The sequence below is a fragment of the Neomonachus schauinslandi genome, chromosome 8, assembly GCF_002201575.2.
Source record: "Neomonachus schauinslandi chromosome 8, ASM220157v2, whole genome shotgun sequence".
NCBI lineage: Eukaryota > Metazoa > Chordata > Mammalia > Carnivora > Phocidae > Neomonachus > Neomonachus schauinslandi.
In genome coordinates, this window is record NC_058410.1 from 59,917,619 (window position 1) to 59,934,962 (window position 17,344).

Consider the following 17,344-nt stretch of genomic DNA (forward strand, 5'->3'; position numbering starts at 1 on the left):
GAAGAAGAAGAAGAAGAAGAAGAAGAAGAAGAAGAAGAAGAAGAAGATACAACCTCTTCTTTATCTCAGAGGCAGAGATAATCTCTCTTGTGTCTCTTCTTACTCATGAATGAATCCCATTCATTCGGGCTCCACCTTCATGACCTAATTATCTCCCAAAGACTTTGCTTGCAAATACAATCACATTGGGACTAGGGTTTCAAAATATGATTTTGAGAGACACAAATGTTCAGTCCATAGCAACCCACAACTAAATTTCAAGACCTTCAAAGACAGAAATTGTTCCTTTTACTGCTTTGGGATCTTCAGTGCCTATGGCCATCCTGGGCACAGAGTGGGTACTTAATAAATACTTCTCTCATCCACTAAACGTTTTTGGAGCATAACCTAAAAAAGACTATTTTCAGCTTTGCAACATCAACTCACCACATGGCAACTCTTTTCACCCACACTCTGCTGGTTGGAACAGTTAGAGTTAGGGAGAGCTATAAGAGAGTGAGGGATTTCTAAAACTGTGCAGGAGGGAACAGGTTAGAGCCCCAGTGATGCTACACTGAAATAATAAGAGATGCTTTGGCAGAAGCTGTAGGGAACTGTTAGTAAAAACAAAACAAAACAAAAACAAACAAACAAAACCTAAACCCTCTCTCTTACATTGTCATTACTTTCATTTTTACCTTACGTATTGTCTGCAGCCTCACCTCTTCTTCTCTAGTAGACATATCTTGTTTGCCCAGCAGCACCCTTTTCTCTGTGGAACCTAAGCTCCCCTCTCCAGGTGGTCTCAATGGGGCTGTCAATGACATCTCCTCATTGCAGAAAGGTGCACTTGACCTATGACCATCAATCCCCCCAGCAGGGCAAATTGGTGGCATGAAGCAGGGCCGATTACCTTCTTTCATGAGTTTTGCCAGGCCACCCGGCCACAGAGGATCTCTCCTTGCATGATAAATTGCAAGAATAGGCTTAAAGATGTCCTTAGCTATCTTCCCCACCATATCCAAAGACTGCCTTCAGAATGAAGCCATCATGCAGAGAAGGCTGAGTTGAAAGATGGGAAGAGAGATAGGTCCTGGTAGCTTTGGAGCTCCTACCTCATTCTGTGCTCAAGGCAGCACCACCCCTAGACTTCCCAGTTACATGGGCTAGAATTGCCCTTTCTTCTTGCTCTATTTGGAGCTGGAGTTCTGTTGCAACTCAAATAATTCCCCGACAAAAACCCTTCCTCCTTTTGCCACCCTTCCCTACCTGATTATTATTACCTGTCTCTCCTGGTTTCCTTCCCACCTCTGCTAGCACCTCTTCCAGCACAGAAACTTCTCTAAGGGTAGAATTACATTTCATACCTATTTTAGGACCCAGCAGCATCTATAATAATGCTAGGCACACTCTGGTCAGTGCTGCTAAATGCAGACATTCCTCTTTATCTAGATCTGACATATTCTAGTTCATATTAGAGTGAATTCTCCATGACGTGCCTCGGGGAAGATATTTTCATCCCTGGGGCTGGGCATTAAGGGGAGTCCTTTTCATTATGGAACTTCCAACTTTTAGTTCTGATTTTATTTTTTTTTAATTAGTTTTCTCCATTTCCTTTGCTGTCTCTTTATAGAACTCATACTTTAAAGACTTTGGGATCTTCTCAATGGCCCACTAATTCTATTACATTTTATTCCCTGTCACTATCTTTTTGTTCCACTTTCTGGGAGGCTACTAGAACTTATATTTTAGGTCTTCTGAGCCTTTCACTTCTGTCATCACAATTTTAATTTCTAAGTATTATTTTTGTTCTCAAAAGTTATTTTTATACATTTGGGGAATTGTGTGTTGCATGAATTGTATTTTGCTGAGGATCTCAAGGATAGATTTTAGGGAAAACCTTCATTTGCTCATGATTGTTTGTTTGGGGCTCTATCATTTATGTTGAAAGCTTTCCACAGGTTCTGAGGATCTGGGCTATTTGCTCACATTTAAGATGCAGGCCCATGATGCTTGGGCAGAGTTTGTCAAAGCAAGACTGGCTGTCAGGTCCCCCAGAGATGAGTTTCCAAATATCAACAGAAAGGTGTCTGCTGGGCTGAGCCTGTGGGAGCTGAGTGGGGAAAAGAGCTAGGGGTGTAAGTGATCAGTTCCAGATACAGTACCCTAACCTGCTGCTTTACCCCCTCTTTAGAATAAACCTCGTATCTCCTGCTTGTGTGCAGAGGCTGAAATCCAGGCTACATGTAGAAGATGAATCTGGGGACCTAAATACTTCTTCAACTGAACTTCAACCAACCTTCTGTGATGACTGGCCCAGAAACCTCTCGTGCCGAGCCTTTGAAGGAAGTCTGTGGTGTAACTCAGGCGGATCGTCCGCTCTCCCTACTGCTGGTTTAGGTTGTAGCTCTCTAAAGATTCTGCTAAGTCTTCCATCTGCTTTCTATCTTCTAATATTTTCTTGTTGTTTCGCCTCCTCCATTTGCTTAGGCTACATGGTTTATGTAGTTTTAAAACATTCCTTTTGCCAAAATCCAGTCAAATTTTTCTCGAGACCGAGCAGGTAGTATATGAGTTCTATATGCCATTTTTACCTGGAAGTTTTCTTTCCTCATTTTAATGGTATGGAGATCTTGCAAAGAAAAGACATCATTTCAGTTACTTATATAGAATATGTGCAACTCAGATCTGACAGCATCCCAACTCAGATCTGACATCAGTGCCTCTTCGTGCTTCACACTCATCTTGAAACAGGACCCAGCTCGAATCCACATTTCTGGCAAGCCAATTGAACTCCACGAAGCCTTAGTGATCAATGTCTCATTGTTTTTGTACTTTCAACTGAAGATACATTGTAGTGAGTGATGCAAAAAAAAAGATAGTTTTAATATGTTCTATGAAGAAAAAAATGGTACTACATTGGAGATAAGATAGAGATTATAGGATGGGACCAATAGAATGGGCAGATATGTTTTGACAGTGATTGTGGGATGGAGTAAATGAAAGAAGATCAAAGCCTCAGCCACCACAGGTCTGAGAATGCCCCTGTGGGGATGCATACGGACACTGGAATTTGATGGCTGAGGAGCTGAGTGGACGTATGGCAAGGCACACTATGGAGCATAGCACACTGAAACCCATGGCTGTCTCTGCCTGCCTTATTTTAGCTCTTTTATACTAATTTTATATTCTAATTATTCATGGCTGATACTTAGGAATACAATTGATTTTGGTATAAGCCTAAATGCAGCTAAATTCATTTACTAGGTTTGTCTATTTAATTGTAGATAACTTTGAAGTTTCTCCATAGACACGCATGTTATCTGCAAATAATAATTCATTTCTTCTTTTACTGTCTCTATACCTTTAATATTTTTTTTTCTTGCTCCATTGCACTATTAAGGACCTCCAGTTCAATGTTAAAGTAGTGATGGCAGATATTCTTTTGTTCCCAATCTCCAGAGGAAAACTTTCAATATTTCAGCATTAAATATGATGTTTGCTATATATTATTACAGATAATCTTTTATCAAATTAAAGAGATTCTTTACTATTCTTAGTCTGGTACATTTTTGCATTTTGGCTTCTTTTGTCTTTTGATCATAAATAGTTGTTGGATTTTATCAAATGCTTTCACTCCATCTATTGAAATTACAACATAACTTTTCCTTTTTATTCTATTAATATGTTGAATTACAAAGATCAATTTTTTTTAATATTAATGCAAACTGGCATTCCTAGAATAAACCAAATGTAGTCTTAATATATTATCTCTAAATAGTAGGGATTCAATTTGCTAATGTTTTGTTGGGATTGTTCATGAATCTTTCATGAAATCTATAATTTTTCTTTATTTTAATATACTTTTCAATTTTACTATAAAGGTTACAAGTAGGGGATAGGGAAGTGTTTCCTTTATTCTTTCTCTGGATGAGTTTGTATAAATTTGGTATTATTTCCTCTTTGACTATTTGTAAGAATTAATTGTTGAAACTATCTGAACTAAATATTTCTTTGTGGAAAAACTTCTAATTATACAGTCAATTTATTTAATAACAGCTATTCATATTTTCTAATTTTTAGTGTCAGTATTGGTAATTTTTGTGGGGGATTTTGTCTTTTTCATCTAATTCTTTTAATGTATTGACATAAAATTTTTCATAATATCTGTATCTATACATATTTTATGTAGGAAGGATCTGTAGCATCCCCTCTCTCATTCTTGATATTGGTAAATTGCTCCTTGTCATTTTTTTTTCTTTATCAGTTTTATTATATGCCAAATAACTGTATTAGTTTTTCTAAATAATCAACTTTTGGCTTTGTTGTTTTCATTAATATACATTTGTTTCTTATTTCAGGACCCTTCATTCATATCTTGATTTATTTCTTTTTATTGTTTTGATAAACTTTTAATTAGATGTTTAGACCATTTAGATTTAATGTAATTACTGATATGTATGGGTTTATATCTACTATCTTACTATTGTATCCTTTTTGGTTCATTCATTTTGCCAATTTTCTCTTCTCTCCTTGAGTTTAATTTTCTGGCCTTTTTTCCTAACTTCTTGAGATAGTTACTTAAAGTATTGTTTCTCAGCCTTTCTTTATTTCTAATACATACCTTTAAGACCTTACATTTTCATCTAGGCATAGCTGTAGCTGCATTACTCAAGTTTGAATATATTATATTTTAATTATTCTATTCAAAATTATTCCTAAATTCTGATGTGATTTCTTTGATCATGGGTTGCTTTGAGAAGCATATTGCTTAATTTTAGAACATTTGGTGAATTTTCTAGTCATCCTTTTTATCTTCATTTCTAGCTTAATGCCTGGTTAATAAATTCTATGATGAGAGAACATACTTTAAACTCAAAACTTTGAAATTTGGTAAGACTTGCTTTATGGCCCAGCAGATATTCAGTTATTGGCAAAGTTCCTTGAGTATTTTGCTGCTTTGTGTAGTGTTATATATATATGTGAATTAAGTGCAACTTATTAATCATGCTGTTCAGGTATGATATATTTTAATTTTTTAGCTTGTTTTATCAATACTGAGAGAGATGTATTAAAATCTCCCACTATGATAGTGAATTTGATTATTTCTTCTTATAGTACTATCAATTTTTGACTTACACATTTTGAAATTATGCTATTAGATGCTTACAAATTTAGAATAATTGTTATATCTTCCTAATTGATGATTTTTTATCTTCAAGAAATATCTCCCTTGGGCGCCTGGGTGGCTCAGTCGTTGAGCGTCTGCCTTCGGCTCAGGTCATGATCCCAGGGTCCTGGGATCAAGCCCCACATCGGGCTCCCTGCTCCGCAGGAAGCCTGCTTCTCCCTCTCCCACTCCCCCTGCTTGTGTTCCTGCTCTCGCTATGTCTCTCTCTGTCAAATAAATAAATAAAATCTTTAAAAAAAAAAAAAAAAAAAGAAATATCTCCCTTAATCTCTAATAATACTTTCTCAAGTCTACCTTTCTTTATACTTAGGGTGTGTCTTTTGTAGGTAATTTATAGTTGGGTCTTGCTTTTTAAAAAATCCAGTCTATTAATTAGAATATTTAGACCATTAATAATTAATATGTGGGTTTCTATCACTTTGCTATGCATTTTCTTTTTGCTCACTTATTTTATATCACTTTTCTGTTGCTTTTTCTTTTTTAAGATTTTATTTATTTATTTGAGACAGAGAGAATGAGAGAGAGAGAGCACATGAGAGGGGGGAGGGTCAGAGGGAGAAGCAGGCTCCCTGCTGAGCAGGGAGCCTGATGCAGGACTCGATTCAGGGACTCCAGGATCATGACCTGAGCCGAAAGCAGTCGCTTAACCAACTGAGCCACCCAGGCGCCCTCTGTTGCTTTTTTTCTTTATTTTGAATTAATCAGATGTTTATTTTTCTCCTGATAATTATATATTCACTTACTGGTTGTTATTGATTTCTCTAGAGATTATAATAGGCATGTTTAAATTATTAGAGTCCAATATAATTGAATGTTCTTGCCACCTTCCAAACAGTGCTAGGACCTTAGAAAAACTTAACTCCATTTATCCTCTTCTCTCTTTTGTGTTATTATTGTAATGCATTTCATTTTTAGGTATAGTATATGTATAGCATTAGATTTTTAGTATTATAGGTAAAATCTGTTTATTTCTTCTCATTTTAAAAATCTTCTATTCCTTTCTATTTCTCTTAAGGTTTCATCCTTTGTGTTATCTGCTATGGTGCTCTTTCTAGTTTAGTGTTTGCTTTTAAAATTATCTTTTACTTTTAATTATTTCTTGATTTCTGTCAGTTCATTTCTAAATTTTTTTCATTCTGATTTATGTTGTTCTTTCAGCTCTTCTAATATGTTCTCGATTTTTAAAATATTTTTAAAATAGTATATTATAATTTTTTTGTTTTTAAATGTGTATGTAATATTTAACTTTAATAATTTACTGTCTCCCATTTTAATGTGAATTTAGTTTTCATGAACTTTTATAAAGAAGCAAACTTTAAGATAGATTTCACAGAGTTTCTTTTCATGTTCTTGTGTACTATTAAAAAAAAAAAATGGCAGCTCATTTTGAGATTCCCGAACTCTGTTTTCCTCCCCCATTTTTATCTGGACCTTCTCTTTCCTCCATCTCTGTTATCTCTGTCCTCAGCTTTTATTCAGATCTAATTTTTTTCTCCTCAGTGTAGGATTCTATCATGAATAGAATCATGACTAGTCCATTTTGAGAGTTCACAAGGGCTGGCCTGCTCCATCCCTCCAGTCTTTATCACCAGACTCTTTATGCTGCTATTGGATTGGGCAAAATCTCTCCTGGTTTCTCAAATTGGTATGCTGCACTTTTCATGAATATCTGTTGGTTATGTGGGGACTCTCTTGTTCTCAGATCTAACAGATGTCTGGTGCTTCCCTATGCTTCCCCTCACATGGAAGCTGATAACTGGTAGGTCTTGTTGCTATTGGTAATATGTTATCATATTCTTATATTTTGGGGTTAATAGGGATATTCTGTCACCCTTCTGTGTTGTTTGTGGGTTTTTTTTTTTTATGTTGCTCTCTAGTTGTCTATCTCTTTTAATGTGGTAGTTGGGAAGATCCAAGACTTATGTTGCCACCTCTGCCCCAATCATCTCAGATTTCCTCTAAATAAATTAATAGCTGAAATGTTTTTTTTCTCTGAAGTCCTTATGAATTACATGGAAAATTCCCTTAATTTGGAAACTTACAAACATTTTTATAATATCTAGATTTATTACAGGACAAACTTTATTGCCTTGGGAAAATTTATGAAATGAATCCACAGTAATTTATAGTTGATTCGCAATCCACAAATTAGAAATTACTACCCAAAATGCATTTTTAAATAAATTTTGTGTTAATCTTTAGGATGAGAGAAATAACAGAAAACCCAACAATGTCAGCAACATTGTTGCTGACAATTAATATTTTTGAGTGTTTGTATGTCCTGCACATGTTCTTATTGGATTTATATGGATTAATTTAATCCTCACACTGAACTTATAAGATAGAATTTATTATTATCTTCATATTATGAATGATAAAACTTGGGCCCAAGGAAGTTAAATAGTCTGCAGTAGTCACACAGAAGTAAGCAGGTACCAGCCCACTACCCTACTATCTTCAAACATGTACTATCAGAAGGAAATATCTTCCAAAAATGGTTTAGAGGCCAAATTTTTTTCTTCAAGTACTGTCATTGGGGTAGAATATGCATTTTAAAAATCAACATGGGATTTATAGAACAGAGTTGAATATAATCCTTGGTAATTCTGCATGTCATGCTAGAATGCTCTATTAGGCACATATCCTCTCCTCTTGGTTTTTTCTACACTTATAACAATGATAGAAAATGACATCCAAAGTAGGTAGGGAGTCATGGCAACCTTAATTCAGTCACTTGATCCTGAGAACTGACATGTTTTCGGCCTGGTTTTCAGGAGTGTAGAAGACGAGTTAGGCAAGCAGCAGAGAAATCTATGTTCTCACCTCACCTGAAACTTTGGGCTGCGCCTGCGTAGATGCAGACTACTAAGATTTCAGGAGAACAACTTCTTTCTTGACTCATACAAATGGGTCTTGACTTTCAATGACAAGGGGTTAATTTAGACAGACATCAGAAACCAATTCAGGCCCCAAGTCAGAGAGAGAGCCAGAAAAGACTTCAGAACCAGCAGCTTCTCCTGCAGAAGGCTGTGGTCTGCGTTCCACTCATCTGTTCATTTTCCTGGTATGTTTTACACTTCTTAATTTGCCCCCATCCCCAAATAGCCTATGGAGCAGATAAGAGCATTTTAAATATATATTTCCTTAAACTTTTTAATAAGAAAGAATACGTGATTTCTCTGCCCCTAAAAGACTTTTCAAAATCTGAAGGCTTTGAAGATTCAGAGAAATAGCAAGGCAGAGGCGATCAGGAGAGAGTGGGCAGACTTTTCCACTCTCCTCCTCACCACTTCCCTCAGACATCTCAGCTTATATATACAGATATTAATGAAGTGTGCAAGATAGAGTTCCTGAAAGGGGCCTTGGAGAGGAGTAGGTTCTGAGGAATGGCATCAGAAAAGGAAGGAGGAGGTAGCAATGTCAGTGAAATACCCACCCAGGTGCATCTGTGGTGAAAATGTATGCGTTTCATTCATAGATTATGTCTCCTAATGAACTGCCACTTTTGGAATTTTGTTTCTGTTTTTGTGTGTATCTTTCTGATACCCTAAGGTTTGGGAGGAATGGAGAATACATTGTCAGAAAAGAAGCAATACTATTAGGATAATCGAGGTTACATCTAGCCAGAGGATGGAGCAAAGCAACTTTTTATTTTTCCTCTTAGATTATCCATCACTCCATACTGAAGCCATCTTAGTTCAGTGTCAAGGATTTTCTCCTTTTCTGTCTCCCTCTCCCTTATTCACCTCCCCTGATAATCCAGGCTAACTTTTTACCCCTCTACTTTCACCCCAAGGTATTGGATTTTGGTTTTTTTTAATTTTATTTTGTTATGTTAATCACCGTACATTACATCATTAGTTTTTGATGTAGTGTTCCAGGATTCATTGTTTGTGCATAACACCCAGTGCTCCATGCAGAACGTGCCCTCTTTAATACCCATCACCAGGCTAACCCATCCTCCCACTGCCCTCCCCTCTAGAACCCTCAGTTTGTTTCTCAGAGTCCATAGTCTCTCATGGTTCTCTCCCCCTCCAATTCCCCCCCTTCATTTTTCCCTTCCTACTATCTTCTTTTTTTTAACATATAATGTATGATTTGTTTCAGAGGTACAGGTTTGTGATTCAACAGTCCTACACAATTCACAGCGCTTACCATAGCACATACCCTCCCCAATGTCTATCACCCCCAGCCACCCATCCCTCCCACCCCCCACCACTCCAGCAACCCTCAGTTTGTTTCCTACAATTAAGAATTCCTCATATCAGTGAGATCATATGATACATGTCTTTCTCTGATTAACTAATTTCGCTCAGCATAATACCCTCCAGTTCCATCCACGTCGTTGCAAATGGCAAGATTTCATTCCTTTTGATGGCTGCATAATATTCCATTGTATATATATACCACATCTTCTTTATCCATTCATCTGTCAATGGACCTCTTGGCTCTTTCCACAGTTTGGCTATTGTGGACATTGCTGCTATAAACATCGGGGTGCACGTACCCCTTCAGATCCCTACTTTTGTATCTTTGGGGTAAATACCCAGTAATGCAATTGCTGGATTGTATGGTAGCTCTATTTTCAACTTTTTGAGGAACCTCCATACTGTTTTCCAGAGTGGCTGCACCAGCTTGCATTCCCACCAACAGTGTAGGAGGGTTCCCCTTTCTCCGCATCCCTGCCAACATCTGTTGTTTCCTGACTTGTTAATTTTAGCCATTCTGACTGGTGTGAGGTGGTATCTCATTGAGGTTTTGATTTGGATTTCCCTGATGCCGAGCGATGTTGAGCACTTCTTCATGTGTCTGTTGGCCATTTGGATGTCTTCTTTGGAAAAATGTCTGTTCATGTCTTCTGCCCATTTCTTGATTGGATTCTTTGTTCTTTGGGTGTTGAGTCTGGTAAGTTCTTTATAGATTTTGGATACTAGCCCTTTATCTGATATGTCATTTGCACATACCTTCTCCCATTCTGTCGGTTGTCTTTTGGTTTTGATGACTGTTTCTTTTGCTCTGCAAAAGCTTTTTATCTTGATGAAGTCCCAATAGTTCATTTTTGCCCTTGCTTCCCTTGCCTTTGGTGATGTGTCTAGGAAGAAGTTGCTGTGGCTGAGGTCGAAGAGGTTGCTGCCTGTGTTCTCCTTTAGGATTTTGATGGACTCCTGTCTCACATTGAGGTCTTTCAACCATTTGGAGTCTATTTTTGTGTGTGGTGTAAGGAAATGGTCCAGTTTCATTCTTCTACATGTGGCTGTCCAATTTTCTCAACACAGTTTGTTGAAGAGACTGTCTTTTTTCCATTGGACATTCTTTCCTGCTTTGTTGAAGATTAGTTGACCATAGAGTTGAGGGTCCATTTCTGGGCTCTCTATTCTGTTCCATTGATCTATGTGTCTGTTTTTGTGCCAGCACCATACTGTCTTGATGATTACAGCTTTGTAATAGGGCTTGAAGTCCGTAATTGTGAAGGTATTGGATTTCAGCTATGTTGTGTCATTTGGATTCCCCACCTCTTTCTCATGAAGCTGGTGAGACTGAGTGCAGGTAGGAGGGCTTTAAATTCTTCAGGTACTTCGCAGTAATATTTACAAGGTAAACACACCCCATCTCTTATAATATGACCACTTCTCTCAGCATAATGCTAGGGTATTATTATCATATAGTTCTTTTACTCCGCTGTGCAGATATCTACTTCTACTGCTCTGAACTGACATGGGCAGCACTCAGAGAGACAGGTGAGCCAGATCTTCCCTCTGCCCCACAATGAAGAGAGTTCAGGAGTAGGAGGAGAGCCCTTCCTATCTGGTGCAGCCTTTGAAGTCTGGCACAGGGGTTTTGCTAAAGCTCACCAAACAGGGGATACTTTTCACAAAAGCTAGAAAATGCAGGTTGCAAAGTTTTTCCAGGCTGCTAATGCAAAGAAGACGTAGAATACACTAGTTAGGCAAAACAGACCGTCTGGTCAAGATGGCAGAAAAACTGAATTGGGGCGGTGATTGGCAGTTCTAATAGCCAGTGATGGAGGCCATGGACAATTCCTTTTTCCCAGGGTTCTAGTCTTTCCTGCTCAGAGGTTTTCCTGCCTTTCACTGTTGACCACTTTTATAAATCCCTATGCTCAGTACATGTTAACATCCTCACCTGTGGAAGGTAATCTTTGTAAATTTGAAGGCTGCTTGTATTAATGGTAGTTATGCCAAGTATGGAACACATAAACAGCACCAGTGGTAATAGAACACTCTTTAAAAGGTTAGTTCCTAAATATTCTATGTTTTTTTCTAAGACCTATAATTGCATTATCTATGCTTTCTTTAGGAGATCGCTTCAGAAATAAATGTGTCTTTAAAATACTATATCTGAAAGCTGGAATCATGCTCTCCCTCCCCTCTCTCCTGAGTCCCAGGAGGCTGAGGCAATATCAGTAATGGAGACACTCAGATATGGGCAAGATACACATTGAACAAGTCCCATGAAGGAAAGCTTGTTTGCTGTGTCCCTATGCTCTTCAAAGTCAACCAGGATGATGGCAAAGGGCAACTGTCTTACAACCCCTTACTTTAGTGCAGAAAAAGGCCTTCAGTGGTCAGAATTACTCACTTTACACAAGGTAATCGTCAAAACATTTCTGAATACCATAATTCACCATGATAGAGACTGTGTTATTAGAGAAAATAAAATTATTAAGTACAATAAGAGGTCAGGCTGCCCAGTATTAAACATGTCATAAGAATGCAGATGTTGTAGTTACCTGAACTTCCTGTTTCAAATAAAAATCAAGTATAAGCTTTTCCTGTTACATGAATAATCATGTAATCTTCTAAAGGTGGCTTTTACAACATGAAAGATTCAACATTTTCTAGTACGTATTAGGAACATTCTTAAATTGAATCTTTCCTTTTATCTACTCTTTCTGAAAGCTGCTTCTTTGGGGACAGAGGAGCGTAGTAGGCAGGTATTGGTTGACTGCTGCTTTATAGAAAACATTCAATTTGCTAAGCACTTTTCAATAAGCATCTCTTCACCACCTACTATGTGCTGAGCACAGTGAGTAAGACAAAATGAGTCAAAGATCGAGAATATGCCTTTCAGAAGAATATACACTTGTTAGGAAAACAGCAAATGCTAAAACAAAAAAACAAAAAAAAAGTAAGACAAGACAGAATATGGAATAGAAATACTAAATGCCATGGGAGAGATTGCAATCAAGAGACAAGGAATGTTAGGAGAGGCCTGGAGCTTGGCAAGAAGGTAGAGAAACCATTCTGAGCAAAATGTCAGAAGGCAAAAAAGCAAGGCAGGTATAGGACAGGATGAAGAGCCTCAGGAAATAAGGTTATTCCCATGAGGAAAGGTCAGATGATAAGAAAGTTTCGATTTCAGGGGCTCCTGGGTGGCTCAGTCAGTTAAGCGTCTAACTTCAGCTCAGGTCATGATTTCACGGTCCTGAGATCGAACCCCACACTGCTTCGGGCTCCATGCTCAATGAGGAGTCTGCTTGTCCCTTTCACTCTGCCCCTGTCCCCACTTGTGCGCACTTTCTCTCTCTCTCTCAAATAAATAAATAAAATCTTTAAAAAGAAAAAGTTTCGATTCCATCAAAAGGGATTTTTCAGTTGATCTCATAAACAATGGAGTCACGGTAGTAAAAAGGAACCATGCAAGTGGGCGGCGGGGGCACATAGAATACACTCAGAGATTAAACATCAGCAAACATGAACATTAGAGCAGGGCTTTTGCAGTAATACACCCATTACATGAACAGAGTCTATGGTAGAGTCCATGGGCTAGAAAGAAAAACCCAAACTGGGCTGATTGATGACAAGATTGAAAGAAAATAAAATGCTGAAGATCAGGCCCTAGGACGGGGCCTGATAGAGTTAAACAGTGGTTATTCAGTGCGTGGTGTCTGAATAGGTAGCTAATAAGTAAATCTCAGATTCTGAGCCTGGGCAACTGAGGCACTGATAGACAATAAATAAGAGACTGTGGTGTCACCAACACCCTCACACTGGCTCCATGGAGACCACGCAAAATTGAAATTATGATCACTCAAGGTCAGTTCATTTAATTCAGTAAATCCAGTTTTAAAAAATCCAACTGGTTAGTTTAAGGATACATAAGAGGGACAGCTAGCTTTTCCATAGTTCCCTTCTTGCCCACTCATTTTTGATGTCGTGGAGACCTAGACCCATAAACGAAGAAGGATCGAGCCATATGAGGGCCTGTGGAATATGCTAACCTTTCCTACATTTTTTTTCTTGTACAGAAAAGATTGCTGACTAAGCTGACTATACTCTCAATGAATAAATACTTTCCATAGGATCATTTGCCAAGTCCAAAACGAAAGAGGACTTCTCACGGAGCAACAAACAGCTTTTCCTAAACACATTGAGCCATTTCCACCAGGGCAGTTCAGCTCACCCTTCACCAGCCTGCTGAAGAGCCGTCACTCCCTCTCTTTTCCTGTTCCTGGTTTTAAATCATTTCTTTATTGTTATTCCCTTGGCTCAAAGCTCCCATAATTGCTTTTTCCTCAAGCACAGAGACATGGAAAATCAGAGCAATAATAACAATGGCACAGTGCTGCTGGTGCGAAGGATGGGCAGACAAACGGGCAGCCCCACAATCTTATCTCGGCACGGAAGTCACAGACCAAAGCCTCCTTGCACTTCTAAGCTCTGTTTTATTTTCAAGCCTATCAACTGGCAGTGGTTCCTTGAAAAGGAGTATTTTTGCATGAAAGTCAAAATAAGCAATATTTAGTCTGAGACTAGAAGAGATCATTAATAATTGGATGCTTCCTGCCTAGTTCCAGGTTGGTAGCGCCTCGGAGGTGTTTATTCCTGGATCCATTGTTTTTATGTAGTTACTGTATCTTCTAATTAAAAAATTTCAGAAGGGGAGGATTTGAAAGCTATGAACATGCTGCCACCTTGAGGATTCTTCCTGTCCGTTTGGAGATTTACCTTTACCAAGCAAGGGTAGATTCGTGGTGGTCTCATTTTATTCTGGGAAGAAACTGAACTAACTTGTAGCTCTCCAGTTTGGGATTTTGCAGAACCTGGGACAAGCATCCTGATGGACGATGACACTGTACGCTCTTCAGCCGTAAGTTTTCACATCAGGTGCCACAGGCAGCGATCAGAAGCAGCCTTTCGCACTGTCCTCGCTGGTGACTGCTTAGACTCACAGGAACCTTATCATCCAAATCCCTCTTCTTGCCCCACCTCCACCTCCCACAAGCAGTATAAAATACTGGAGAAAATAAAAAGATAGGATTCTATTTCATTGAGGTTTAAAACAACATAAAACAAACAAATAACTTAAAATACAGATTTAATTATAGAAGAAAACTACAAGACCCTCACCCCTCCAACCCTCCCAAATGCTGTCAATTCTTTCAGCATTAATGCCTTAACGATGACAATGGTGCCCTAAAAATGCTCTGCTCAGAAAATAGAGGAGTTAGGGATGGATGGGATCCCACTCCTAAATTTATAATAAGGGGCAGGGTGGCTGCCAAGTTCATTACCTTCTCCAAATGAAGAGACAATGAAGTGTGTTACCAAAGGTATCCTCTATCAACCAGTCCCCATTTGATGAGATTTAGTTCTATGTATGTTAGATTGATGTATTCTTTAAAAAATAAACCTAAACAGTAGACTGTTCATTTGGGGGATCGTTCTGTATTTCTTGGCTTTCAGAAACGCTTCTCATTAAACCTTTAGTACATTCCGCATGAATCCTTTAGAACATGTTTACCAAGATGCCTGCTTCCAGCATGCTGAGGAAGAGAAGACTTGAACTTCTATTGAACCTGAGGCTCAGGCACAATTCCGGGGCAAAAGTGGTTCTATTTCCCCATTAAAAAGCTTTCATTTGTAAGCCACAGATGAAATTTCATCTGCTTTGCATCAGTCTAGTTTTAACTTGAGAGAACTTGGCACCATAAGCCTAAACCCCATTATTGGTGTTCCCCTTCTGAGGGGAAATAATACATTTACGGCTTGGTTTTTGTTTATTTTGTTTTTGTTTAAAAAAAAATTAAACACAGTGGTGCCCTCACATTTTTCACCTCTCATTCGAAGCTTATTATTCTGGGCTCCTCTCCACTGAGCATCCCTGGAATGACAGCCATATGTGGTTTTTTGTCCTTGTGTACATTGCCAAGCATCCTGGAGCTCTTTTGGCACCTACACACGCCCTCCTGGATTGCTGAGTCCACTTGCATACAAAACACTGTTTTATTTTTTTTTTATTTTTTTTTAAAGATTTTATTTATTTATTTGAGACAGAGAGAATGAGAGAGAGAGAGCACATGAGAGGGGGGAGGGTCAGAGGCAGAAGCAGGCTCCCTGCCGAGCAGGGAGCCCGATGCCGGACTCGATCCAGGGACTCCAGGATCATGACCTGAGCCGAAGGCAGCCGCCCAACCAACTGAGCCACCCAGGCGCCCCAAAACACTGTTTTATACATGGGAAAATAAAATGGCCCATTTTAAGTTTTCCCTTAGAAAATATAATCATGGGACAAATAAGCTTTCTCCTTCTCCATGTTCTTATACTACAAAGGTGCTACTCAGGAGGTACTTATTAGACCCATAAAATGCAGTTTAATGTAAGGGGCCCAGAATCATCCTGATTGGATGTTGATAGCCACGTGGGGGACTCCGTGAGGATGGAGCGCTGCAGGGCACATCCACTCAATAATAAGATTTTTGAGGACAGGAGCCGGTCTCATGCATTTGGAGAATATGTATTTCTTGGAAAAGGATACAGAAGAATGAGAGAGAAAAAGGAGAAAAGAAAGAGTGCCACTTGCTGGGAAGTGGTGGGGGGCTACCATAATCCCTGTTGCTCAGAGTCCCAGGCACTGAGGAGGGGCCGGCCAGTGGGGCCTGTCTTAATCCCTTGCATGGAGTGACAGCCCCCGGAATTCACCATTTCCATTTCTCCACGTACAGAATGCAGAAGGAATGGCAAAATGATTGGGCAAGCAACTGGAATAAGCCCCCATTTCATTCTGGCAGGGATTTCTTTACCTTCCTCTTTTGGCTAGGTTTTATCTTCCTGAACCAAGTTCTTGTCACTTAGCTGTTCTTAGCTTTTAACACTTGTCAATTAGCTCTTATCATCAAAATAAATACCTGATTCAACATTGATTCTTCCGGTAGAGAGAAATGGTTTGGCCATAAAGTCCTTAGCTGAAATGAATCGATTTTATCAAATAACAGAAAGAGGGCAAATCTTTGCAAAAATATAGCATAGACGTTTTTCCCTCAAATAAAATTTGAAAAGCAAAATGTTCAACTCGTTCCGCAAAGTTAAAAATAAAGGAAGGGGAAAATGCAACCACCGAACTTCTTGGCAGATGAAGTCACACGATATAACGGATAGTATGACTCACATTCCAAACTGTTATCATGTCCCAATATTAGAAGCACTTTTTAAAATACCTTAATATTTAACTCAGTGATAAACTCAATTACATGTTATTCATTCTATATCTTTTCTTCATGTGAAAACAGAAATAAAATGTGCCTTACAGTGTAACCATGGATATGGATAGCTAGAATTATGAGAATTTCAAGATGAACAGCTCACTTAATCCTATGAATTTATGTCACTACACTTAGATTATAATAACATAATAATGGTTAGTGTAACCAGGTATTGTGTTAGAAGCTTTGGATCTACCATCTCATTTAGTCCTCCTAGCACTATGAGGAAGTCGCTATTATAATTCCATTTTATTCTGACACTCAACCAGAGGATACAACTTCCCAGAGTGAAACAATAGCAAATGGCAAATTAAAATTCAGACAGCTGGAGTCCAACACCAGAAACCACCCTGTGAGCAACCGCACAGTAAAGATCATCCTGTTATAATCATTCACTTATTCTAGTTCCATTTCAAGATTCTTATTTACAGTGACTATTAACCTGAGCTCGCGTTGTCCTTGGAGGAGTGACTTTTGGCATCTACTATGCCTAAATTCACTTAGGGAAGTTCTAAAAGAATCTGCTCATTTTTTTTTTTTCCGCTAAGTTACAGTGAATGAAGAAACACTCACCTAAACCATCAAATCTATAAAATGTCAAAAGAATTTGATTTTTAAAAAAGCCATGTCTGTGAGAGACGATGGACTCTGAAAAACAAACCGGGGGTTCT